The 26,148-nt window shown below is 41.9% G+C and overlaps 1 protein-coding gene across 10 annotated transcripts in view; it reads right to left on the reverse strand.

The window, feature by feature from the left end:
• Positions 1 to 26,148, reverse strand: part of FOXP1 (forkhead box P1) — a 373,214-nt gene that overhangs the window by 197,452 nt on the left and 149,614 nt on the right. For all 10 annotated transcript variants that reach the window (XM_033517465.1, XM_015640593.3, XM_015640594.3 and 7 more), the window contains one exon: positions 19,406 to 19,471. The gene's annotated coding sequence lies outside the window, so the exon portion shown is untranslated. The remainder of the gene's footprint in view (positions 1 to 19,405; positions 19,472 to 26,148) is intronic.

Here is a 26,148-nt window from a genome sequence, read left to right on the forward strand (position 1 = left end):
AAAAAAAAAAAAAAAAAGAGAAGAATCCAAAACTCCTGAGGGTATTCTGAAAACAAGGAACATCACCAATCTACCATGGTGAGCAACTCCGATCACCACTTCTCTGAGAAGTCACCAAGCTCCCATGTGCTGAAGCACAGACATGAAAACAGGCAGGTAAAAGACTTCAGTGGGAGGCAGGCACCATTCCCCACCTACTGCCTCATCCTCTTCCTCTCTGCCCCCCAGCACAGGGACAGGCAGGGGTACAGGAAGCCACCTGATTTGAATAGAGAAGAGACATGGCCAGCTCGGAAGCAGGAAAACAAGCAGACAGGGACAAGAAAGCCAGAGAAATGAACCATGACTGCCTGAGCATGTCACCTATCTCATACTGAGGGTTACTTATATTTTTTGGCCAGTATAGTGATCTACAGAGTTTTGTTCATTTCTGAGCATTTTTGGAGACCTGTAGCTTGGCCAATCTGAGCTCAGGATGTGCACATATATGAAAAGCAAAATCCTGGACTTCAGTGTGCCCTCTCTCCCCATTTCCACATTTTAGCCCTAAAACATAGAAAATCCTAAAGCTCTTTGACTAACTGGTGTTTTGTGTTCTCACTCAGCCAAGCAACATCTATTTCACTAATCCTAAAGAAATCCTAAAAGAAAGAGCTGCCAAGGCCTTCGTGGAAAGTTCTGGACATAGAGAACTTCAGTCCAACTGGATTGGCTTTTAGTCATGCTGTGAATACAGGGCTTTTCAATGGGAGGTGTGGGTCTCTACTCTAGTTTTTCTTTTTAATAGAAACAACATCAGCCACTTCCTTGTGTCAGTAAAGAAAGTAGAAATTACTTTTTTTTTCCTAATGCTATTTTCCTGGTTTCCCTTGAAACATCAACTTTGTCTTCTCACCTATCATCCCATGCAGAGCACTGGTAAAAAAAGCTTTATGCAAAAAAAAAACCCTGTATGCAACACAACTGTGCAATGAGCCCCACACAGGAGGGAGGTATTCACTGCCAAGACTTCTCAAACCAAATAGGTCCATTTGGCACATTGCCTTTTTCTCCTTTCAAACCCCAAAATGAAGGGAAGGGAAGGTGCGGGAAGGGAAGGTGCGGGAAGGGAAGGGAAGGGAAGGTGCGGGAAGGGAAGGTGCGGTGCGGTGCGGTGCGGTGCGGTGCGGTGCGGTGCGGTGCGGTGCGGTGCGGTGCGGTACGGGAAGGGAAGGGAAGGGAAGGGAAGGGAAGGGAAGGGAAGGGAAGGGAAGGGAAGGGAAGGGGCCTGTGCACTGCCAGGCTGTGTGGAGACTCTCTGCTCCAATGCTCAGAAAGATTTCTCTCCCAGCAGAGCTCCAGAGGAGCCTGAGCTTATGATAAGCAATGGCATACTTAACAGTTACATGTTACCGTTCATGATAATGCAATATTTCATTTGGGTGATTTAGAAGTCCCTCTTGACCAACTTACAGTGAGACACCAAACGCTTCATCAATCACAACCATTTTTATTCACAATCCAGTGCAAAAACTACAGGGAGAGTTGAATTTTCAGCAACTCATTGGGGAGGGGATTGCTACTAGCTCTGAAAATCCTCCTATCTCACCAATTTTTATGTTAGATTCAAATATATTTTCTTCCTAAGCAGCATTCCATTTTCCTGCCTCTCTCTGCCGTGTTTCTTATCGTGGCAGGGTGAAAGAGTATCCAATTTAATATCTGTTTTGCAGGACAGGAGATTTTTTCATATCTTATGCACTAAGGAAAGCTGCAGGGGATGGCTTAGCAGGCTGAGCATCACGTTTTAAATACCTAGACTCCCTGGAACCACAGATCCCATCAGGTCGACTGAGCCCTTCATGTTTCCGGGGCAGATAAATTAAGTGTCATGCTGTTTACTTTGTCGGGGTCTGCAGTAAAGGTCCTGTCTGTTCTGCATGGAGCTGCAGGTTAAAGTCTCATGGTTAAGACACAGAACCAGGTGCCACCTTGATCTCACTAACTCTAATGACAATTCTGCCATTTCTGTTAAGAGAGACAATCCCAAAGTGATCTGCTCCCAAAACTTGCTCTAACGTTACTGGAAATTATTCAACGGCTTATCTGCCTCGGTTTTGGTGACTGTTAAATGGAAAAAAAAATATATCTACACCCCCCCAGATGTTTAATTCATAAGTTATACAAAACTGTCAGATCTATGGATGACAGAAGAGAGATATTCATCATTTTTACAGCCTGATTTCTGTGGCTGGAGGTAACCCTATGTTTCTGCAAAGTCATACCCTCTTCCCACTCCTCTGCACCACACGATAGCAGTGGCTGAGCCCATTGACATTAATGGCTCACAACAGAAGCCTTTGAGAAAGAAATCACTGGAGAGGAGGAGTACAAAATAATCAGGAAAGACAAAATATTAAGAAGAATCACAAAACTCTGATGGCCAGTTGTGTAGAGACATGCATGCATGCTCACAAACACAAAAAACCTCCTCAAACCCAGACACCTAAGAGAGGTCTCTCTATCTCCAAAAGGTCTGATTCATGAGGAACAGACTCAGTGTTGAAGAAAACAGGATGCTTTGAAAAGGGTAGCTGTAAATATGCACTTGGAACCTATTTCTGGCCTTACTCTTAGCTTTGCAGCTGCCGTTATTTTACTGGATATGGCTACACAGAAGACTCTAGGAAAGGTGGGTGAAGGAAAATAAAATGTAAAGATACAAAAAAAAAATACAGTTCTTCAAAATAATTTCCCTTTTAAGTAGAAATTAAGCAGAAAAAATATTTCCTTTTACACTGGTTAGGAAAAGAACTGTCTTTTGATTAGTTTCCACAACAGCTGACAGTACACATTCCCTGCTTTGGGTACCAGAAATAATCATTATCACTCTTAAAATGTATCTTACGATGATGTACCAGAGGTTAAACGTGGCTGTTGGCTTTACTGGCTGCAATTCTTTCTCAGGCTTAGCACAACTCCCACATTTTTCTTCCCAAACTACCCAAGAACCTGCTGGAGCTCCAGTCTACAGACATTACTAGGATTAAATAAATGAGATAAGAAAGACTCTTTCAGCTCTATTTACACATAGTTACTTTCAAACTGGTTTTTGATGGAGTTTGACTACCAGAGGACATGGTATCAAAGTGATTTTTGAAAACATTTCATATTGAATCTAAGACATTCTAAGACACTGTTTGTATTGCAAAGGGGAAAACTCCATCAAAGCAAGGAACCAGACAAATAATACTGGGTAGGGCCTGTTTTTATTGTTGTGTTTGGTACATTTGTTTTTAGAGGCAGGGCAAAGATCCTTAGAAATGGTGATCAAGATATTCCCTGTCAAACCAAACCAAACCAAACCAAACCAAACCCAACCCAACCCAACCCAACCCAACCCAACCAGCAGAATCTGCTATAAAGAACGAGGACTTTGCCCCAAACCCATCTATTGATCCTGAAACCTCAGTGTCCATAAATTTTCACTGCCTTGGTTAAGGATGTGCAGGTCTACCCTACATACTCCAGCTCTGGCAGGGGACAGAGCTAAAGGAGAAAAAAATAAAGGAAGGTCAGGCAGTGGCTGTGCAGTAAAAGAAACCAATTAGCACCAATTGCCTCCAAAACTGCTTTGAAATAATTAGTACAGCACCTTGTTTGCTTGAACTTTAAAGTAAGTTGGACAAGAACGTAACTCCTGACCAAAGTCCTGTTCCCAACAAAGGCCTTGCAAGGTGGCTGGCTGGCAGGTATGTCTCCAGACTCGCAGAGAATCATAAAATCCTTATGGAAAAGGGGTGGGAGCAAGAAGATGGAGACGCACTGTTCTCCCACACACTCATCTCTTGGCCCCAGGGACAGAGTCAGCCTCAGAGCTCAGCCCTTCCATCTTCCCTGCCTTGGTCTAACACGATTCCCTCCATATTCCCATCTGCCCTCTTTGTACTCTCTGCTGAGCAGAACACAACTGGCCCAAAGAGGTGCCAGCTGCCCGAGGCACCGGCAGCTCTTTTATCACACAGGCAAATCCTTCATGTCCAGCACGTCCCCGAATGCGCTGAACCGCGTCCGGAGAGCCTGGCTACAGGTTCTGAAGCAGAAAAGATAATCATTGGCCTTGACTCCAAGCTCCTGTTTCAGTGTTTCGAGTCACTAGTGGTCAGCAAGGAGACTTTCAGATGTGCTGGGGTGCTCAAATGGAAAAAGCTGGAATGAAAAGCAGGAGTCAGGGCTGTGCCTCCCGCTATCCCCAGGGTGAGCCAGGGTGCACTCCCTGGCAGTGGGCTCCCAACAGGGCTCTTTGATGGCTGGTCACACCCGCTACTTCAAATCAACAAGCAAACCAAAGTGAGAAATGGAAAGGACAAGGTGAATTGTAGATGAAAGTGAAATATCCCTCCTCTCTATCAGCTCTGAGGGGTAAAGGATGAAACAGGATGAAACTGGTTTTGGTTAAAGCTGTAAAAGAATTGCAGGGAGAGAGCACTTACAGAGAAATGTATTTTCATGTAAACTTTTATGCGCCCATCCCTTGTAGCTGGACATCAGGGAGGATGTTAATAAACATCATCAGGGGGAGAAAAACACAGTAAAAAAAGAAAATCAGACTACAAACCCATCTTTTTCCAAGATGTTCAAAATAGCTTTGCAGCTATATACTGCGGGGAGCCGAGCACACTCAGATACAAGTTTGCATCTTAAACGTAAGCGCACATACATACAAACAAGGTTTTGCAGATATTTGTTAGCTGTACTACAAGATTTTCCAGGGCTGGTGCTGCAGCTTATGTTACCATGCTTTTATATAGCTGCAGATCAGCCCCCTAAGAAGCAGCCTTGGAGAGAAGCTGAAATAGTGACAGTTTGTGTTGCTGGGGATATTTCTGAGACGCAGTTGCTGTTTACTGTGTTTCTATTTCCAATCAAGCTGCAAAGTCCACCCATAAAACATGAGGAGGCATTTCTTTGGGTGTGGGACAGTGTAACACGCACGCAAGGAAGACCAGCTCTTCAGCTGCTCCACCAAAATACTCTTAGCCCTATCTGCAGCAGAGCATTTGGCCCATGAAAAAGAAAACTATAGCCAAAGTCCCCAGTTACAAAGCTTCTCTCAGTATATATTTATGCACAAAGCTCAAATAATTTAATACCACGCCTCACTAATCATGTGAATGCACAATTCTTGCAGGGGCAAATGGTTCTTTTATCTCATGCACCTCTTGCTCTTGGCTGGAAAAGGTGCCTCAGAATCTTACTGGCACTTTTAAAGGTGGCACCTACCTATCTGTGGCATATACAATGCAGTGTGACTCACTGTAGGATTCCCAGGAGAGATTAACCCACCCTACAAGGAGTCAAAAACCAGTCCTAACGATGGCAAATCACAGCACATGGCAAATTGGACAACTTCCACTTCAGAAGGGAAATTAGGTGATACACGCTGGAGTATGTTCTCCCTACACTCCTGTTGCCCTGTTAATGATTGTACAAAGTGTGAGAAAAATGCTACAAACCCCTAAACCAAAGGAAGATCGGTCAAGAATATGCAAAAGCATATGGAAAGGGATCTAAAGAGTATTTCAACATAACACAGTTTTCTTCCTTATTCCCTTCTTTACTTAAAAGCAAGAGGCGTGCAGGACTGCAAAAACATACGATTTGCCAACAAATGTACAAACTACAGCTCATGAAAAATAGTGAAATGGAGACCCAAAATTTGAGGCCAGTACAAGTTCATAATATGAACTGAAGATCAGAAAACTGGCTCCTAACATAAGAAAAAAAAGAACATCAATTCCATTTTTTTCTAAGAAAACCATTTCCTACCAACTTTGAAAACAAGAATGCCTACAGTGATCTGGGCTCTCTGTGATGGTTTTGGCTTGGCTCCCTTGCCCCTCCTCAGCTGCGTGGCCAAATGTGAGTCTAACCATGAAGTTCAGAGAGTTGTGTTCTTCTTAACCTTCCACTTCATGCTTCCAAGTTTAGACTGCAGTAAAATGGCCTTTCAGAAATGTCTCTTATCCTTCATTACTTCTAAGGTGAGAGTTTACATTTCAGCCCATACCTGCGATGCCAGATTATTGCAGAAGCACAACACTGAGTTAATATAATGGGGTTTAGCCTTTTTCTACTTTTCCTTAGATTTTTAATTTATTTTTTAGAGCCACTACAAGAGCAGCTCAGTGGCTCTGAAAGTGCCATAAGCTCTTGCCCGAATTTTGATGCCTCGACACGAAATGAAATCCAGATCTCTTGGATGCAAGATTTGCAACGGCAGCTTGCAACTGTCTGTTGTGGTGGGGAAGCATCATGACTAATTATTACCTTCATTAAACACCCAGTGACGAGTCCATGCTGTCACCACACGTCCCACCAACGCTTGTGAGTATGAAGAGAGATGGGGTGAGAACTGAAAGTGCCCTGACTGCTCCTGAAAAACGATTCTCCTTCCAACCAGCTGCTCTTCCAAGCCACAGGACACTTTCCAGCGTGGTTATGAGCTCCACCTCAGTCTGGGCTGGTCAAGATGAATCTTGCCTTTGAGCAAGCAAGAAAAATTCACAAGGGAGAAAATCAGATTTGGAAACTAAACGTTTTGTAATCTCCTGCCATGCAATTTGGCTTGCAGGCAAACTTCCAACCCTTTCAATAGCAAAAAACCAGACAAACACACTGTCTTCTACCATCTCCTGGTATATTAAGGCCAGAGTGTGATGTGATACCACACACATTTAAAAAGCTGTACAAGCAGAAAGAAGTGATGCACCCATGCACAGTGGTAGAGGAGACAGCAAACATAGCACACAGAATCAAAGAGCCAAAAGAACCACTTCTCTTACGCAAATTTATCTTCTCATGCTCCCTTGCCAAACTGGACATGGCTTTCCTGCCACAAGGAGCACCTGGGTGATCTCAGCTGCTGCCAAGGTGATTCTCTGCAGCAGGAGAACCTGGGGCATCCAACCTTTGCCCAAAGAAGGGCACAAGACAAGGATAAAAGAAACCCCATCAAAGCCAGCCAGCAGGGCCGAGCATACGACCGGCTCTGGGTATGACCGGGTTATTGCACTGCTCTTATCAGCACACACGAGTTCAAGGTCAGCCTTGATGCACTCACTGAAAACTGACACTGCCTGTGTCCTGCAGTCAGCATGCCTTCAAACCAAGGCTCCCAATTATTAGCAGTTATTTTGTTTATTATTGTGGGGCCTCAGGACAAACAAAAAAGGAGCCCCATTGTGCTCAGTGTTGTAGAGAAATGCTTAATTAGCCCCTTCATAGGTTCTTCCCTTCAGTTGCTTTTAAACAAGATATTTGCAAATATAAATAAATTCAAATTTCAGAACCCCAGAAATCAGTTCCCTGGAATTTGCATCCATAAACAATTAACATGAACTTACTTTCCCAAATTTCAGCTGTACACCAAACACTTCACTCTTACTTTAAGAAAAAATATTCTAAAATATTGGTCCTTGAGGTCTAAACAGACTTCTGTTGTTCAGTTAAAGGCTGGATTTAACCTCAGATTTTCTCTGAACTATGTGAAAGTTGCAAAACTGTTTGTTTTCTGCTGCTTCTCTCCTCAAACTAGTCTTTTTGTATCAACAACATAAATGACAAATGTACAGGAATATTCACGAATTGGAAAAACAAATGAAGAGCTGAGTTTTTACTCAGTAAAAACTGATCTGTGAAATGTGAAGCCGTGCTGCAATCTTGTGAGTTCAGCAGAATAATGAAACCAGCTCACAGATAGATGAGTACCAACACTGTCACAGTCACAGAAATAAATGCAGGAAAACACAAACAAAATTTGTGAAGGCAAAGTAAAACCTCAGATCTTCCATTTTCTCTGGAGCTATCTGGTCATGCACTTTCTTAGAGATGCCAAGGTAGCTGTACCAGTGGTCCAGCCTCCCATAGCAGCACTTGACAGTGCTCTTAAAACTTGCTAAATTCAAAAGGGGAAAGAACAAAGTGAGGAAAGAGGAAGGCAGCCCATCCTTCCAAGACCCTTCACACACATGTCCAATCACCCCAACTTGTCAGCAGATAGATCCTGAGGATCAGGCCATCACCTGAAAGCATTTTATGACCATTTTCAAGTGCAAACACTTTCCTCTGAGTCTCCACCTCACTCAGATTTGTACCAATAATTCAGAGGTCACCAGCTATTACATCTTATTATCTAACCCTTCAGATTATGCTTGCTTGCTTGCTTTCTTTCTTTCTTTCTACTTTTACTGTTCACTGATGTTTCCATTCACCTTTGAAGATGCCTGTTTAATTTAGCTGGGTTTTCAGGCCACACTGTGGATTATATTTCCCACAAGCTTATTCCAGCAATTTCTTGGCAATAAATGATATTTGGATACCCCACAGAAACCCCACATCAAATATTGATTGCTGTTATTTCCATTACCAGAGGCTAAACCAGTTAGGTCCTAAGGGCAAATTAAAGAGCTCGCTTCCAGGTTCTGGTCCTTTAGAGGAAGGATGTAACTATTCTCCATAACAAGGAAGATGCTGACACAAAAGCAAATAATTACCCTAAAAATGGTTCATTCTCTGGCTAGGTTAAATAAAGAAAATATAGTAAACTACTTCGCATGCAGAAGATAAAATCAATATAGTTTCCATTCAGGCAATAAAAATTATAGCATATTGTTTTAGATACATAGATACTCTCCATTTAAGGTGGAGTTTCAACAATTCCCTGCTGAATACCCAGCTCTGCAGCATGCACCTCTCTATAGCACTCAGCAATCTCTGCTTGACATTAGTACTAAACAATATTCATTAAGAGCATAACACTAAAGTGCAACATGTAAGTAAATCAAACTCTCAATGCTCTATTTTACAAATTTCATGGGCCACTGGGGATAATTAAAAGGGTAATTATACAAAGTTGGTGCAGTTTTGAGACTCAAATGACATTTTCTGCTTTAAAGCACTTGATAATCTGGTATTTTTCTACTAAGACAGTCTTTTTGTACTTCGATGGTCAAACAGCATAAACAAACCAGAATGTTTTTTAAGGTATTTCAATTCTTTTTTCTCTCCCTCTCCCCCCACACTGTTTTTCTTGATCAATATCACTTACTGGTTATTCCTAAAAGCCCCATATTATCAAGAAAAGTGAGACCTTTAGAAAAAAAAAATAAAAAAATCCCTGATCACCATAAAATGCCACTGAGTCTCAAGTCTGGTTTAAACCATAGCTCTGAACAAAAATGGCATTGCTTTGGGTGTTTACAGCGCTGGAGCACTGTTTGGTTTGTCACTGTGTTTAACCACTGCTCTAAAGCCAGCAAAGTACATTACTGGTAGTAACAGCTCATGAAAAATACAGCGAAGAAACTGCTAGTGGCAGAAGCATTTAACTTTCTTGTTAGCAGCCTCCCCCATGTGGCACTTTAGCACCAGCAAGTTGTTTATTATGTTCTGTGCCAGGCAAAACTGATTAAATGGGGCTCTTAAGAATCAAAGCGTTATAAATTCATGGAAATACAGCAAGCAATAAATTCCATGGAATTAAAAGCTTACTAGTGCTATTAGCATTTCAGGGTGTTTGCATTGTTAATAGTGATGTGCAAAAATGATGTTCCTATAAGACAAGGCAAACCAACAGAACATATGCTTTAGCTGCTACATTTTTATACCATGTCATCATCAATGGCAATTTTTTTTCCCCAAAAAAACCTAAAAAGCTCATTAATGTTTTAAAGAAAAAACTGAACCAAGGGTCTGTAAACCAAGGATTTACATCCCTGGTTAAAGAGAAGTGTTATGTAGGAAACACAACATTGTTTTGACACTGTGGAAGATCAGGAGATGGATTTCCTGGAACAGAGCAGGGGAGGAGGGAGAAGGGGTGAGGCAGGGTGACTTTGGTGACACCACAGGGACACGCTACAACACAACTTGCTAACAATTTAATAAGTAAACCCAATGCATAGTAATTCATAATACCAAAAAGAAAGGGCAATGTAGTCTGACCTGGTGGTCAGTAAATCTGTCAACAGCTCTCCAAAGAGACATCTTTACTCCGGGTCACTCTATCATCATTCCATGGGAATGACTCTGCTGGCAGGTGACTAACTTCTCCATCATTACTGCACAGCTCCATGTGAAACACGAGCCCAGGCTGGGATGAGGCCTTTCCTTATGCCCATCTGTTTACAGGTACCTGATAACTTTGTAAATGGAATTCCTTTCAAGCGGAAACTTGGTAAAGAAACCGCTTTAGGTGTGTGGCTGAGCAGGAGAGGAATGGGACACCTTTCCAAAACTGAAAAAAAATAGGCCTTGCTGGGTTTGTTTGGTTTGTTGTTGGGATTTTGGGAATTTTTTCTCTTTTGCTTTGGGTTTGTTGTTTTCTTTTTAAAAAGGAACAATTTGTACCTTTCTGAGCTGTCTGAGCACACAGCAGCCAGATAACCTAACCTGCAATGTCCCTCTGGAGGGCAAGGGGCAAATCTGGCTCTCGTTGCAGACAGGAAAATCAAATCACCGCCTTGTTGCCACAGTTAAGGTCTGACATAGGATAAAGAGCATATTCTGGATGGTACATCATGCACAGCTGGCAGCATGCAAAGTCAAAAAAAAAATCCCAAGAAAGCTTAGTGCAGAACAAACAGCCACCATGCCATGGAGTGAGTCAGCTGCAGGGGTAGGAAACAAACCCCAAATCTCCATGCAAAGGACACATTTACAGTGAAAACCCTCTCCCAAGACTGAGGGGCTTGACATTTTGTTTGCCCCAAGCAAAACAAAACAAAGCAGTAGGTTTTTAACTGCTCAGAGGCACGTTGTCCTTTTGATGTGTGCATGTCCTGGCAGTCACACATCTGCATCAGGAGAGAAATAGCCCAGTTTTTTTGGCAGTTATTTAGTCTTTTTCATCTGAAAGTTGAAAATGCACCACCGGAGAACCTTTGCAGCTCTGGGTTCTGCATATAAAAAGCAGCTGCTGAATACATGCAGGGAGAGAGGGCTTTTTCTTAATGTTTGAACAGTTCCAAGTTCAAACCCATTAAAGTCCAGGTCACACTGGGATCATGTCACTGTTAATGCATCCAGCTACACGCTGAGGGAAACCCAATATAAAACTGAGATAAACTCTAGTTCTCCTGCAGAGATACACTAAGGTCTTGCCCAGATGATGCCACAGATCACTCTTCATGGGCGGTGACCAGACAGGATGTCAATGTCAGAGGACAAGTCTCTTTACAGCTGTTTTTAAAGAGGTCTCCTCAAATGTCCACCAAGCTTGTTGGGACACTTTCCCTTCCCTCCTCCTGGGGAAAGAACTTGCTGTCCCACTGATGTATTCTCTTACACATCACAGGTTCCCACAGCACCAGCAGCCCACCTGCTGCTGTGCTTCCCACCCCAAACTCCATCCTCCTTCTGGGAGCCATCCTCTCTGCAGGTGGGCACGGTCCCACATGTTCTTGGGGGACTTCACAGCTGGCCAGCTGTGTGCTGCCCCAGGCATGGCAGCAGCAGGGGAGCAGGAGACTTGGGACAGCTACAGCCCCAGCCACCTGGAGATCCTGCAGGACCAGCTGCAGATACCTGGTACCTCATCACACACCTGTACAATCCTGCTCTCCTGCTAAGAGGCAGCTTCTGGCAGGGCAGCTTCAAAGACAGGTTCCTCATGAGATGAGTACAAGTGACACTGGGATGCAGGGGATGTAGCACAGCACCACAGCACAGCCCTGCCCACCCGGGAATCACTGCAGACCTTCAGCACCAGCTTCAAACACAGCCAGGCCTAATAAACCAAACTATTTCCCCAGCTCCTCTCTGAGCTTTCCACCCTAACTGAGCTGGGAAAGGAGGAAAAGGACTTCACTGGACTTTTTCACCTTATGGAGTATCTAGAAAATCCAGTGGCTGACTGGGATGTGTTTCAAAGTGAGTTAACCATGGCAGCTTATGGAGCAACACCGCTCCACCTGACCTGCAGATCATCAACACAGGACATAATTTTGGGGAGATTTAGCATTCACACACTATACACATGGGATTTATACCATGCACATATTGGATTTGCACTTTTCTTCTCGCAATTTTCTGAAACTTATTGCAGGGTTAAGAAACTGGAAAGAATCACAAATGGTCTCAGAGATTCAAGATGTGTAATTTCTAAAAAAATAGTAACTTTCTTAGTAAAATTTAAATTGTCTTTAAAAAAAAATTGCCTTGTGCACTTGAGTCTCATTGAGGAGAAACTTAAAAAGCCAATCTTCATTTTTAAACTGTATTCTCTGAGATATTCACCATGCCAAAGAAGAACAGGCCAGACTCTCCTTTTAATTACATGTACAAAAATCCAGGTAATTCTTTCAATTTTAACTAATACTTTCTTTAATTAGTATTTTTTTTTCTCCCGAAACATGTATTTATCTGCTGTGAAATCAAAGGCAGAAATTAATTGGTTTAAAGATAGCAGAGAGTAAATAGCAAGTTTGGAACCTTGCAGCCTTCCCTGGCAATTTGTCTCATATAATTGACTCAGCAGACATGCTTACTATTTCTTACAACTTTTACAAGACCTCCTGTGGGCTTATTTTAACGTTCTCCAAAACTGAGCTCAAAGCTTTGGGCTCTCTAAGCTAGTAGCACCAAAAGCAATCATCTTTCCTTTCTTTAAAAAAGGAAACAAACAATAAAATCACATTTTTCTTCCTGGATATTAGATCATAAAGAGGAACAAAGATGCAAATGAATTTGCACTTTTTCAGAGATAATTCTTCTGTTCCTTTTCAATAACAACGATTTTAATAATGTTCAATTTGCATTCACTAAATCTTTAGAAGCAAAATTTTCTCAATAAAATTCCCTTTCCCAATTACTGGAATAAAATTTAAATAGAGAAGGATGACAGCAATAAAACAAACACAAACCACAAAAAAGGGGTTAAAAAGTCCCCCACCCCCCAAAAAAAGGAAATGTTCTCATTGCCCATATTACTGATTTATGCTGTCGTTGGCTTTTAAGTGCAGCACTTTCTATTTCTAAAATCTTTACAGACAATTACTAATGTCACAACTCTGTGGCCCTGATCCATTGGTGGAAGTGCCCCAGGAGCAGGAAATGCTGTGCCCTTCCACAGACATTTCCTTTCAATGCTGGGATCCACTAACCCTTAATAAGTCAGAGAATTAGATGAAACACTTGTATTACAACTAATAAAGATAAATACAGGGGCTATCAAAACTAACAAAAAGGGCATGACGGAAGAACGAAGTAGACCTATTATTCAAAAGATGCAAATTTATCTTTTTTTATTTAAATGGGGGAGGGGGTAACAATTTTGCCCTTTAAAAAAAAAAAACGAAACAAGCAAAAGATCATCATATTTCAACAAAAATCTATTTTGAAAAGCCATTATTATAAACTTGGATATTAATGGTTTGCAATGGAAATGACGTCAGAGTCTTAGTTACAAACGTCCAAATGTTTGTGCTACCCTACTAAATAAATAAACAGTGAGCTCAGAGTCAGAAATTACCGTTTGAGCAATTAAACAATATTACGCAAAACACACGGAGAAGTATAGAGCCAGCAGAGGTGGGAGAGCCACAAATTAAAATTCACAGATTGCACTGGGAGAAACAGTGAACAAGTAAACATCTCAGAGGTGATGTCTGAAGTTCCTGCCATTATCTGAGTGAAAAACACTTTCATATGTTGCAGTGAGAAATACGGGCAGGCAGTCAGGGCCAAAAAATAACTTTTATTTTTTTCTTTTTCTTTTTTTATTGCCCTGCCTCTAGGATGAGCTGCCAGATAAAAAGAGTGGCCTCCCATAATGCCCACTGACATCACTGGTCTTGTAACACTTGTAAAACACGGCTGCCATCGCTGAACAACAATAACCTAAAGATCATGGAAGATATACTTCTGGTGCGGGGGCAGGCAACAGGCGGTGACCTTACAGATGACCAAATAAAATATGCAATAAGAATCTATTTCTGGAGTCATTTTCTCACAGCTCTAGATTTTATAGCACGGGAATGTGCACTGTCTGCGATGTGAGTGCTCCAAAGGCTGGTTCCAAGCCTGCAAGTGGCTCTTGCCCATGTGCTGAGAGACAGGCCTGGCCATGAGACCCCAGCAGACAGCACTGGTGTGTCTGGAAGTCCACCAAGCCTGTTACAAGCAAGTGAAAAACACCACTGTAACCATCAGCCCAGCAGCATTACTTATAAAAATTGTTAGCACAGCTCTGAATTCAGAGTTCACTGCCTCCTCCAGAAGGAAACCTTGAAACTGGGCACTTCCATCACATTCTGTGATTGAGACCAAGCATGAGTTCAGGTTATCTGAATTGGAGGTTATGCCCTGGTTCTAGAGTAACAGACCAATGCTGTTCCTGCCTTTGCCATCCCCAATTCCTTCCTCAACCAAGCTGTGATAAAACACAGCACACATCCTAAAATATTATCCAGCTTGGTTTTGAAGAACCAGACCAGCAATTGCACAGTCTACATCACATGGTGTATTCTGAGCTGTTTCCTTGTTGCACCTGTACTGGCAAACATCAGTGCATCCATCCTTTTTGGCTGCTCAATTTGCAGTCACAACCTTTCCATGTTGGGCCATTTTAAATACATTCATTTCAATACATGCACCTGGTTGATCTGTGGGTGCAGATGAGGCTGATCTGGAGGTGTGCATGAACCTCTCAGCCTTGTGCTCCATGTTCTTCAGGGATTCAGAATGGGTGATGGTACTAACAGGAGAAACACTGTAGGATTATGCAAAATCCTGGCCAAATCTTGCTCTGTTTAGCAGTCTTCATGAAGACCAGAAAGATTTGGTCCAAAAGCATCAGATAAGAGGATCAAAACCTGCTACTATCTTAAAGCAAAGAAACATATTTTTCTATCAACCCACTTGAAGATTTGTAAGATATTAAGAAGAAGAAGAAGAATATTAAGAAGAAGAAAAAGAAGAAAAGCTAAATGGGCCAAAAGAAAACAAAAGAAACATGTTCTCTCAAGATTGCTAATGCTGGTAGACAATAGTACAGAAAGAACTCCTCTGACAGATCTTTGAAGTCTTCAATACAACAAGCTACTGGGCCATGTTAATGAGATTTGCTCAGATACTTCTTAAATTATCCCAAAATGTCTTAATCTATTTTCTACATCTTTTTGACCCAATTGCTTCAGAAAAGTCACAGCTTCACACATGTCTGGACTGAACCTTCAATAAAATAGGTATGGTCTTCAAACACTTTGTGTTTCCAATGACCCCCACACAGACTTTTCAGGGTTTACCCCAAAACACGCAGCTAATGTTATAATTTCTATTACTAATGAATACAGAAACACTTTGCACTTTGCACCACACTTTACCTTTGAGCCTTAAGAAAAGGTGAGACCTTAGGATCTTCCAGTAACTCAAAGTTCTTAACAACTGAGACATTACAACTTCTCCCAATAATCCAAAAGTAAATAAATCCAGTCTTAGATGAAGCCTGAGGGACACTGATCACTCCAGCTACAGGACTACCACCCCAGCAGCAAGGAGAAGCAGGGATCAATGGGATCAGTCTCCCCAGTCCCTGTTTCCTGCTGAGGTTGATACAAGTGCTCATGCAAAATGCTTCCAGTACAGCTCTGTACCATTTGGGCGCACTGCAGAGAAAATACTGGAGAAAATGTCCAAAAACCAGGCTGTCTGCTCTGTCACAGCCTTCCTTGTGACTGCACCCCAGTCCATATTCAGGATATATTCAGAAGTAGCTGAACACCACATGTTCTAGGGACAGGAGCTGTTTCTGCTCCCTACTTTGCTTTAAGACCTTTAGGCCAAAAGCAGGAAGAGCCAAGGTGCCAAATTCACTAAGGAAAGCATCATCCTTGCAACTTCCCACTGCCTGATGTGCAAACACTCCTACCACCCAGGCCAGTACAAAAAACAGGACTAAGGACATCACCAGCACATCTTCTGGAAGTCACCAGCAAGGAAGAGTGCTGGGGAAAAACTGCACACACTGCTGAGCCTTTCATAGGCAGAAATGTGTCTGAAAGAGTTTATTTCAGGGTTTTGACTTTTGCCTGCAATGGCCAGCAAAGACTTGGTACAGCGACTTGACAGCCTGGTTTGAGAACTATTTCTCTTCCTGATGAAACAAAGTTGGAAAAAAGTAATTTTTTTGTCCACTTTGTTTTTCACATAGACAACTACACAACCCATTTTTTGTATTGAGCTTAGGAGAAAAAGTCTTTCTGACCTTTCTCCTAGCTTGAAGGGAAGAGAAGAGAAAAATACACCTATATAAGAAAGTTAAAGCAGAAACCCAGAGATTTATCTGTTGATCATCTCATTCAGCCCTGAGTTTCAGCAGGCAGCTGCTGGTTTATTATCAATATTTAATCAGCATTTAACTCTGACAAGCATTAAGATTTGAAATTCTAAACTAAGTGCAACTTTGCTAAATCCTTTGTGTTGATTTTTTTGGCCGTTAAAGATTTTCTAAAGGATTCTATCTTTGCTATCTTAAAAGTCTACACATGCCTTTTGTTATCAATAATGTACAATTTTAGTAGCATGTTTTGTACTTTTTCAGCATGCAAGCTATCCCAGATTTACTGAATGCTCACTGAATGCTGTTTGATTATTGAAAATGCTTTTACTACATTTAAACAAATGACTGCTCCTGGAAAACTAACATTATTGTCCATAATTCTGTAAAAATACATTTCCCCTCCCTTCTCTCCAAATCAAACATTTCAAATTCTTACTTTGAGGAAAAACTGGCATATAATTAGGCATTATGCCTAACAGTGCTAAATAAAGGAGAACGTAAACATCTTAATTCTGAAGGTTTAACCATCAAAGCCCCTTGCTGTATCTGTTATTTGTGCTTCTGTTCAGAGCTCCTTGGAGCTCACAGAAAAAAAAAAAAAAAAAGAAAGAAAAAAAACAAAGCAAACAAAACATGCAGAATAAAAATCTATTTTGCCAGCTCTGAGCTGCCTCCCACCCCACATGCCCGAGGCCAGGCTCGCGCGCAGGGCTGGGACGCCCGGGGCCACGCGGCTGCTCCTCAAGGAGCAGAGTCCTGCTCTGAAACTGCTCTGAGCAGCTTAACCACTAACTCAGGAGATGGGATTTCACCTGAAATTAAGCTATCAAGCAATTGAGCTCAAACTCAATCAACCAAACCCTTAACCTTCCCTGTTTCAGTGGCACTACTCTAATTAGGACTCTATCACTATTTCCATTACTATCTCCTATTCTCATGGTTTATTATCTCAGCGGTTTCAATTCTCACCCAGTTTAAATTTGACATCCAGTTTCTTGGACCACATATCATTCATTATGGCTTTATTTTATGAAATATGTTGCAAGACTACAGACCAATCCTGCAATAAATAGTTTTTTGTTGAAAACTGCACCCCTCACTGCAGTAGAAGCAGGACAGAGCCAAAACTTCTTTGAGAAACAATCTTGACATTGAAGGACACGTTGAACAGCTTGTTTTTCATTAAGTTTTAAATTTTGTTGAGCAGTTTGATAACAAATCCTTGAACACAGATCCACCTGCACACACCACAGCTGCCCCCTGCTTCTCCAGTCCTCTCTGTCTTCCCCCTGAGCCTGGATCAGCTTCTAGGAAACACAGTTCGGCTGAACTCTGCTCACCAGCTCTGCTCAGGGCTGAGAATCAATAACTTATGATACACAGGAGATCAGACTGAAAAATCTAATGGTCTTTTCCAGTGAATCACCCAAACTGCTTTCTGCTGAAGGATGAGTGACAGAGGGGATGTGTCCCTGAGTGGTGTACTGATGGAAGCAGTACAAAATAGATCTGCTTTTGGAGACACAGCCTACAAGCTTCAGAGAGTCTAAAGCTAGTGTCCTGCATTTAACACTTACCAAAATTCTGGATTTTCCTGTCACATAGGACACAGCCACACATGGACTTGGGACAAGAGGCCTACAAATTATGAGGCCCTCTGATGCACCTGCAACTTCAAATTCTTGCCTTCCTCACAAAAACTCAAAGGAGGAACAACACTGCAGAGCAAGGAAGCGCTATCTCCTTAAACTGCAGGATCTGCTTCTTCTCCAGTAGCTGAAATTCATCTAATACTTCATGGGCTCCACCATAAAAAAAATCCCAAACCAGTAAGATGCAAATCTTGAAGAGAGGGATATATCATATAGCTGACATACACCATTGGCATGGCCAAGGATTGCAATATTCACTTGAACTTCATGAATTTCATCCTAACCAAATAGATATTTTTGGCAACAAAGAACTGAAAAAAAAAAAAATCCCAGATCGTCCTCAGATCTATTTTAATTTAAAACAGAAGAGAACAGGGACATTTTTTCTCCCTTCAAGTACATTTTAATAAAATTAAAAATAAAAATAGCTCTAATTCACTCCAATGCATTTAGTCATTCTGTAAAATTCTAAGTTTAAAATGAAATCACCATTTTATATTCAAACAAGGTCAAGAGAACAGCACTAACGAGCACTGACATCACAGTGAACAGCAGCCACTGCTCAGCACTTACATCAGTGTTGCTTGTTGCTATGGTGCTTAACCGACTATTAATTTCTGAAAGAAGGTGATTATAAAGCAGCCATATGAACCTCAGTCAGATGACACCCTTCAGTACCAAACATTGATCTGTGTTACTCTTCTCTTCTGCAAGTTAATTTTGTGAATCACCACTTTTGTGATGTTAATATTCCTTCCCAACTTGAAACTTTGGACCAGAAGAGAGGCAAGGAGTTAATTTAGAAGCAAAGGACTTTCACGCTGCTTTAAATAAAAATCATTTTGCAGAGAGTGATATTTTTTCCTTTTTGCTGTGCTCCAAAAGACTAAAAAGCATGTGTTTTAACTTTTGCAGTGATAATAAGCAATCAAATTAAGAGCTAAATTTTGCTCTCCTGCTCTGCTCGACATGCTGCTGGAAATCCAGGAGTGTCTCAGCCTGGGATGAAGTAGCACTGAAACTGACTGGAGCACTCCCCAGGGATTTGCCTCAGTAAGGGGACCTTGCCACAGGCTGTGCCACTGCATCTCCAGCCCAGCAGCCACGGACCTGACACAAGACCAGCCAGAGCAGGGTCTTCCCATTCCCACACAGGCTCTGCCCAGTACCAAACAGCCTTCTCAGAACATGGCTGAAAGCCAAAAAGTGCATCTTTTTGGCCTTGCTCCTCAAATGCAACTGGACACCTAAACTATTGGTTTCAAGGCACAGCATTTACTCCAAAAGTTCCAAGCCCAATGCTGCAAACTTCATCTATGTTGCCAGAAAAGCCTTTACTTGTTCAGCTAAGGTACGTTCCTGGGGTCTGCAGGATCAGATCCTTTGTTCAGACACAGTTCAACAATGGTGTGAAAAACAGTATATTTGTATTTACCTGCTTCAGTTGCTCCTGTAAAGCAATCTTCAGTTACAGCAGCCCAAAAAGGTCACTCTTCTTACCCTGCAGAGAAAGGAGGCAACACACATGACTCTGGGTCAGTGTCAGCAGCAACACCCAAAGCATTTTCATTGGCACCACATTTGCGAGTACAAACATAAATAAAGCAACAAATGAATCTAACCGTGTTTAATGGTGAATGACTTTCAGAGAGAGTTAATAAAAACAATCAAGTCACAGGACTGCTGCTTATCAGTACCAGCTAGTGTGAGGTTCTTCAGTTCAGCACAAACAACTTGGTCTTTGGGAGGAGAAAAAGAGAAGCAAAAAACCCCATGGAGATGAGACATCTTTGTTCTGTAACATAAACTTTCTTAATCTTGATGTCTATCAATCTATTTTCAGTTTGAATAATAAATGAGTTCAGTTCTTTGTTTCAGAAATCTGACTATTGTCTGCATGGGTTCTCCTTACTTAAGGCATTTTAAGACCATTTGTAACCACTGCTATTTTATCTTCTAGATCCTTTCTTTTTTCTCATCCTTTTCCATAGAGATACAGTCCTAGATGAGATTTTAGAACTAGCTACATCTTCCTAATTCAGAAAGTTGTTTACTGTCTTGGGATATCTTCTCATTAAGCATTACCAAGAGCACGCCAAGCACGTCAAGGTGGTGAGAGCAGTGGGTATTAAAAGGAGGAATAATTAAAGTGTATCTTTATAAAAAGTAGGAGGGAGAAAACAGCACGTGTAGGTTTTTTTTACCCTGTATATTACTGCATCTTGTGTACTCTCTCTTATGCAAAAGAGTATGTAATCTTTTAAGAAACATGACAATCTGCCACTTTCTGTTCATGTAATTGGGATCAACATATGGTACAAGAGAAAAGAAAAACATTTGTTTATTAATTTAGATCAAGTTACTAACTCAAACCACTAACAGCATTCAGAATTAATTCCACATCAATTGACCAAATACCTTAACAGAGTAAAATTATAACATAATTTCACTGAAATGTTGATCTTCTGCCGCAGGGGTACAGAGTAATATGTAATATAGACAGAAAGAAATATGCGATAATTTGGTGACACAGATGACTTCATACAAAACGGAAAGTCAGTGACATGTGGATGTGTAAGACAGAGCTACGTGAAACTCCATTTCATAAAATTCACACAGTGATGTGGAGTTTTGGGGGTGTTTGTGAAACTCACCAAATGGTAAGTTGTGCTATTTACATCACTAGGTGAACCTTTTTACTGAAGCAGTAAAATACCAACCTCTGGGAAAAAAATCAGAATCTTCACTAAGTTCTTTCAAAAGAATGTGAACTCATTCACCATTTATTTTGGAAGGAAAAATGTTTTCACAATGAGAATGAGGCATTACTTCTTTACCATTGAAACCTGATTATTTTTAGCTAGGAGAAAAAAGGTTACCTTGATATGGAATGAATATTAGTTTTATCTGTTGCTTACTGGCACTTTATTTCATTTTTATTTTTTATGTTTTGAGTGAGAAGCTCTTCACAGTTCTTGTAATGTAGTACCAGAACATAAGGGGCCAAAATTTTTATGTTTTTTTGTATAGGAAGCCCTGTGTGCCTTGCTGACGTACACATATAAGACATTCCTGATTCTGCACTCTAAAGGACATAACACTACTCCATCATAGTAGGTCAGGGCTCACCTTCCTGAGAGAATGTAAAACAATACATCTTTTATGTAAAATACATGACCTCCGACATGTGATGTGCTCTTAGATTAGCAACAATAAAGGCTTTTATCCTGCTTTGCTGCAGGGGTTATCTTGGGTTTGACACTTAAAACCTCTTTTCGTATTTATCTGTTTTATAAATTTTCTGGGTATTTGGCAGTCAGATCCTTATTTTGGCAGTATTTTGGCAAGCAGACTTCATTTCTACCCTGAGTCTTCATGATAGCAAATGAACCATCTTAAAATGTACTTTTTAAGGAAGCTGCTGAAAATTACATGTTTGCATAAAATGTGCATTCAGCATCTCTTTGGGCAGTGCTGAAAAAGGCAGGTATCATTTTCTAAACACATTTATCTTGCATGAACCAAACACACTCCAAGGAAATCTGGCCCAAAAATCAGCTGGTGGGAGACCAGCAGGGTCTACAGAGGGCTGAGGACTCGGCTCTCCTCACAAATGACTCCCTGACTGAAATCCAGACTGCTTTAATTTCTGGTTATCAAATTCCTGTTATATGTTACCTGGCTTTCAAAAATATGGGTAATGTACCATTAAAGTTAAAATGAGCAGCAGAAACAGCTGTTCCCACCTGTGAAAATTTCTCATTAATAGTCTAAAAGTTGAGTATCTCAAAACGTAGAAACACAAATACAGATTTTCCTCCTGAAACTGTTTATACGGGTGAGAGAATTGATGTAGGCAACACACATTCCTTCCATCATGCTGTCTTTAAGATAAACACAAAGTACCATCAACACTGTGAGTGTGTGTGGAGCAAACAAAGAAAAAATCCCATCCTACCAAAGCAAGACATTTCACCACACTCATATTTTCCCCCCAAGGAGATGATTAAAATAGAAAACCAAGCCACAAACAGGAATCCACTTTGCAAGCAAGCGGCAGTGGTCCTGCTCCCTGACAAGCAGAGAGAAGGTCTCAAAGCACCCTCAATGCCACCTCCAAGGCTCAACTGATTCCATACAAGAGGGAGAGTCCATGCAAAACTCTGTGCCTTGAACTGATTTTACCAGATAGTCCTGCAAATGTCAGGTTTGATCACTACGTGCCTCAGTTTACCCACTGCCAGATAGGTAATTGCAACAGAGTTTGAAATCCTTCGGATATAAAGATACTTTTAAAAACAGTGTTTTGGGCAGGATTTTGGAAAGACAGCAATAATCTCAACAAGTTCATGCCCTGAGCTAGCACCATATCCTCTTCCAACAGAAAGCCCCACCCTTGTCCTAGACCAGGTCCTACCTATTCACCCAGTACCAAGGGACCAGGCAAAGATCAGAAGCTTTGCCATTACACCTGCTGTTGGGCTGGACCTTGTAGCTCTTCTGATCCCACAACATTTATTTGATTTAGTGATCACCTCCTCTGGGGCAGAGAGGTCTTTCTAGGAGGCTGCAGGATGGAGCCCTACCGCCAAGGGATCATTGGAAAGTCAAATTTAACCAATAATACAGAGAATACTCAGAAACAGAGACCACTGCAGAATGAAAGTCTACTTAAAACTCTAACATTTTTACTAATATCTAAATGAGAACAGCCTTGGGTATAGCCAAAAATAGATTAACCAGGACCTTGATCCCACACAAACTGGCTCTGAGTAATTTTACACAGGAAAGTAGAACACCAGTTGAGCTGCTCCTCTGCTTAGAATTACGCATGTACATTTTTTTTTGTCAGTGTCCCAGCCCTCAGAAGCCTCCAATTTATTACAGGAAACCTAAAGCAGCAAAGGTGTCTCCCCTTCACTACCTAGAAAGCATGCTTAAAAAAAAAAAAAAAAAAGATAAAACAGACACACACACCTGATAGCACAAGAAAAAATTGGTTTTGAAATTAGATTTTTATTTATTTTCTTTTATAAGACCAGCTGAAATGTATTTAATATGTCTGATTAAAATATTTACTAAAAAGCTTCCTGAAAGTTTTAAAATACCGAAACCTGATCACCAAAATAAGCACTTCTGTGCAGTAATTTCTTCTAAATAAAGTGAACCATAACCACCTAATACAGCTGTTCTTTTCCCTCAGAACTCTGAGTCACATCCAACTGCACACAGGCTGAAATATGAAATATGTCCTACTGCTCTCATAATCATTATTTTCTCGTCCTATGCAGGAAAAGACGCAGTCCGTGATTTTATCAACTGCATTATTTGTAAGAGAAGAACAAAAATGTTGTGGGCTTTTTTTTTTTTTTTGTATTTTGCTGGTTCTGAAAACACAGGATGTACACTGATTGTGGAGAAAACATCTGGTACACCAAGCAGACTCATGGGCCAGTCCTGCACACAGGTTACTTTCCTCACCCAGCACTCTCAGCTGGGTTACTTGCACTAACACAACCATGTGCAGAACTGTTTCGAGGACGGTCAGTAGCTGTCTCTTCTGTTTTGTTGTACCTGTTTTATTTTTAAAGAGCTATCTAGCAACCCTGAAAAAAAAATATATTAAACTAAATACTTCAGATAATCTGAGAGAAATATTTTTTCTGACCATTGTCAAGGTAGCCACTTTTTACTGTGCAGCATATATTATTTCAGGAGGCATGGCACAGGAGATTTTTCTATACCAGGACTCATTACCACCTCCTCAGAAAGTGAAATGCAGGTGAACAGTGAAACTGTGAGAGACTAAGTGCACCTCTTCCACCTCTCTTTGAAGAGGGGGAAATGGATTTGGTACAGGCCAAAACACAGGGATATCAATGCTCACTACCTTGCTGCTTCTCAGTGGATGGAGGGAGCAAATCACACTGTATTTTCCTTTTCAGTCATTAGCAGGCTGTTCAGAATCTCTGGCTGGTGCTTATTATTTATTCCAAACAGAAATAAAATAAAATAAAAATAAATAGCAGCACGAGGACAACGCTATGCACAGCACATTCGCTCTTTCAAAATAATATTACCTTTCAAGTCCACCGTAACCTTGGAAAAGAATAACTCGGCGTAAGCCAAATCTACAAAACTAATCACGATCCGTTCCGCCCCCGCTTTTTAACAGCTCTTACAGGGAACACACGGGTGCAGTTCGCAGGCAAGTTGGGAACAGCTCGCTTCCAACACAGGATCTGCACCGCGATCGCTCAGTCCTGCATCTCTGACTGATGGATCGCGTGTTTGCCTCTCCTGTGTGACAGCGCTGGCCCTCACCGAATCCATCCCGGGTGAAGGGAACTCGCTCCCGGAGCCAGCCAGCCTGTCAGGTGAGGAGAGGCCATCCCCGAGCCAGATCCCATCGCCCTCGGCCAGACCCCACCGCCCCGAGCCAGGGGCCACCATCCCCTGGAGCCAGAGCCAGCCATCAAACGCCGCCGCCTGGCTCGTATCGCCAGATCTCCCCCGTTTCTTAAAATAACTCCCCGTGCCTCAGTGCCAGCTTTAACCATTTTATGCCTGCGCTGCGACTCTCCCTGCCGGAGCCGGCCGTGTGCGGGTGGCAGCCGGCGGCGGTGCCCGTGCCCAGCGGCGGCTGCGGGGCCGGCCCGGCCGGGGCACACCGCGGGGCCTCGGGCAAGGCCGGTGCTGCTGCCCCCGGCGCCGCTTTCCGCACACACGGGAACACAGCACACGGGCACACAACACCCGGGCACACACCGGGACACACACCCGGGCACATACCGGGACACACACCCGGGCACACACGGCCCCCGCCGAGCCGTGACCCCGGCGCTGCTCCGGGGCACTTCCCCGGCCCAGCCTCCCCCGGCCCGTCCCTTACCTGCCAGGCGAGTGACACTCCTGGTCGTGGTCATGTGAAAATATTTTCGAGGTATCCTTTAACAGCCTTTAAATATTGAAGCCTAAAAACAATATTTGCTGCTTTACCTTTTGAAGCTTTAACAAAAGCTTTGTTTTAGCATTTACCTCGGTGTGCAATAAGAGTTAATAATCAAATCCGTCCCAACCCCCACAAATGTTAAACAAAAAGATAAAAGAAATGCAAATAGCTATTGTCATGGAAAGTTAAAGTACCTGTCTGTATTTTTAAGTGAAAACTATTATCTCTATCAATCAAAATTTAAGAATACAATAGCACTAATCACACGAGGTGCTTTGACTGAGGTACTTTTCCTCATAAAAAGTTTTTTTTTTTTTTTTTTTTTTTTTAAACTGGTGCATAAAAGTAATACACTTACAATTAGACACGGTATTTGTAATTTTGTTATTAAAAAAACCTCAGCAGTCTTATTGTTAATAAATGCCTCTGAGTCTGTAGGCTGATTCGTACCCAAGAAGACCAAAGTCCCTACATATTTTAATAAGGTTGATGAAATTTTATTCAGATTCTCACACTTTCCAACATGTGGTGGAACAGCACACTCTTCTGTTTGAGAGGAGTTACTCAAACGAAGGAAATAGTTAATTGGGAACCAAAACTACTACTTCTGGCCTCGCCGCACATTTTCCACATTTCTCCAAGCGCTGTCTGTGCTTCAACCCTCAGCCTCCAAGACGTGCCCTTTGTCGTCTTTTCTTTAATTTTTGATGCCAATTCCCTCCTGTCGGACCCCGACGCTCTCCCAACCCAGCACACATTACGTATACACTGTGTACATTGTGCAGGCACACCGCACGGATTCTCTCCAAAGTCATTTTTAAAACTAATTTGTCCAGACGGAATCAGAAACCGAGCTGCGCAGTTAATAAGTGCGGGAGCGAGCGGCAGTAATTACGCCTGTACTAAAAGAAAGAGCCTGAGATTAAAATACCTATAAGTAAATAGTTGAGGCAGGATGCCATTATGCAAACTCCGCGCTCGGGGAGGGATGTCTCCCACACTGAGGAGCAATAGGACTGTCATTTTTTCCCCCTGCAATATCAGGTTTCCTACTCCACAGCTCTGGTACTCTGCATCATGGCTAACATCTCTAGTGTGCTATTAATATCAATGAAGAGACGATTCAATTTCCACATAAGAAAAACCTCCCTATTACAGCGCAGACATTCGAGTGAGGACCCTTGCAAAGGAAACAATAAAGACCAGAGGGTTGCTTTTTTTTTTTT

This window comes from Parus major, chromosome 12, assembly GCF_001522545.3.
Source record: "Parus major isolate Abel chromosome 12, Parus_major1.1, whole genome shotgun sequence".
In the NCBI taxonomy this organism is placed as follows: domain Eukaryota; kingdom Metazoa; phylum Chordata; class Aves; order Passeriformes; family Paridae; genus Parus; species Parus major.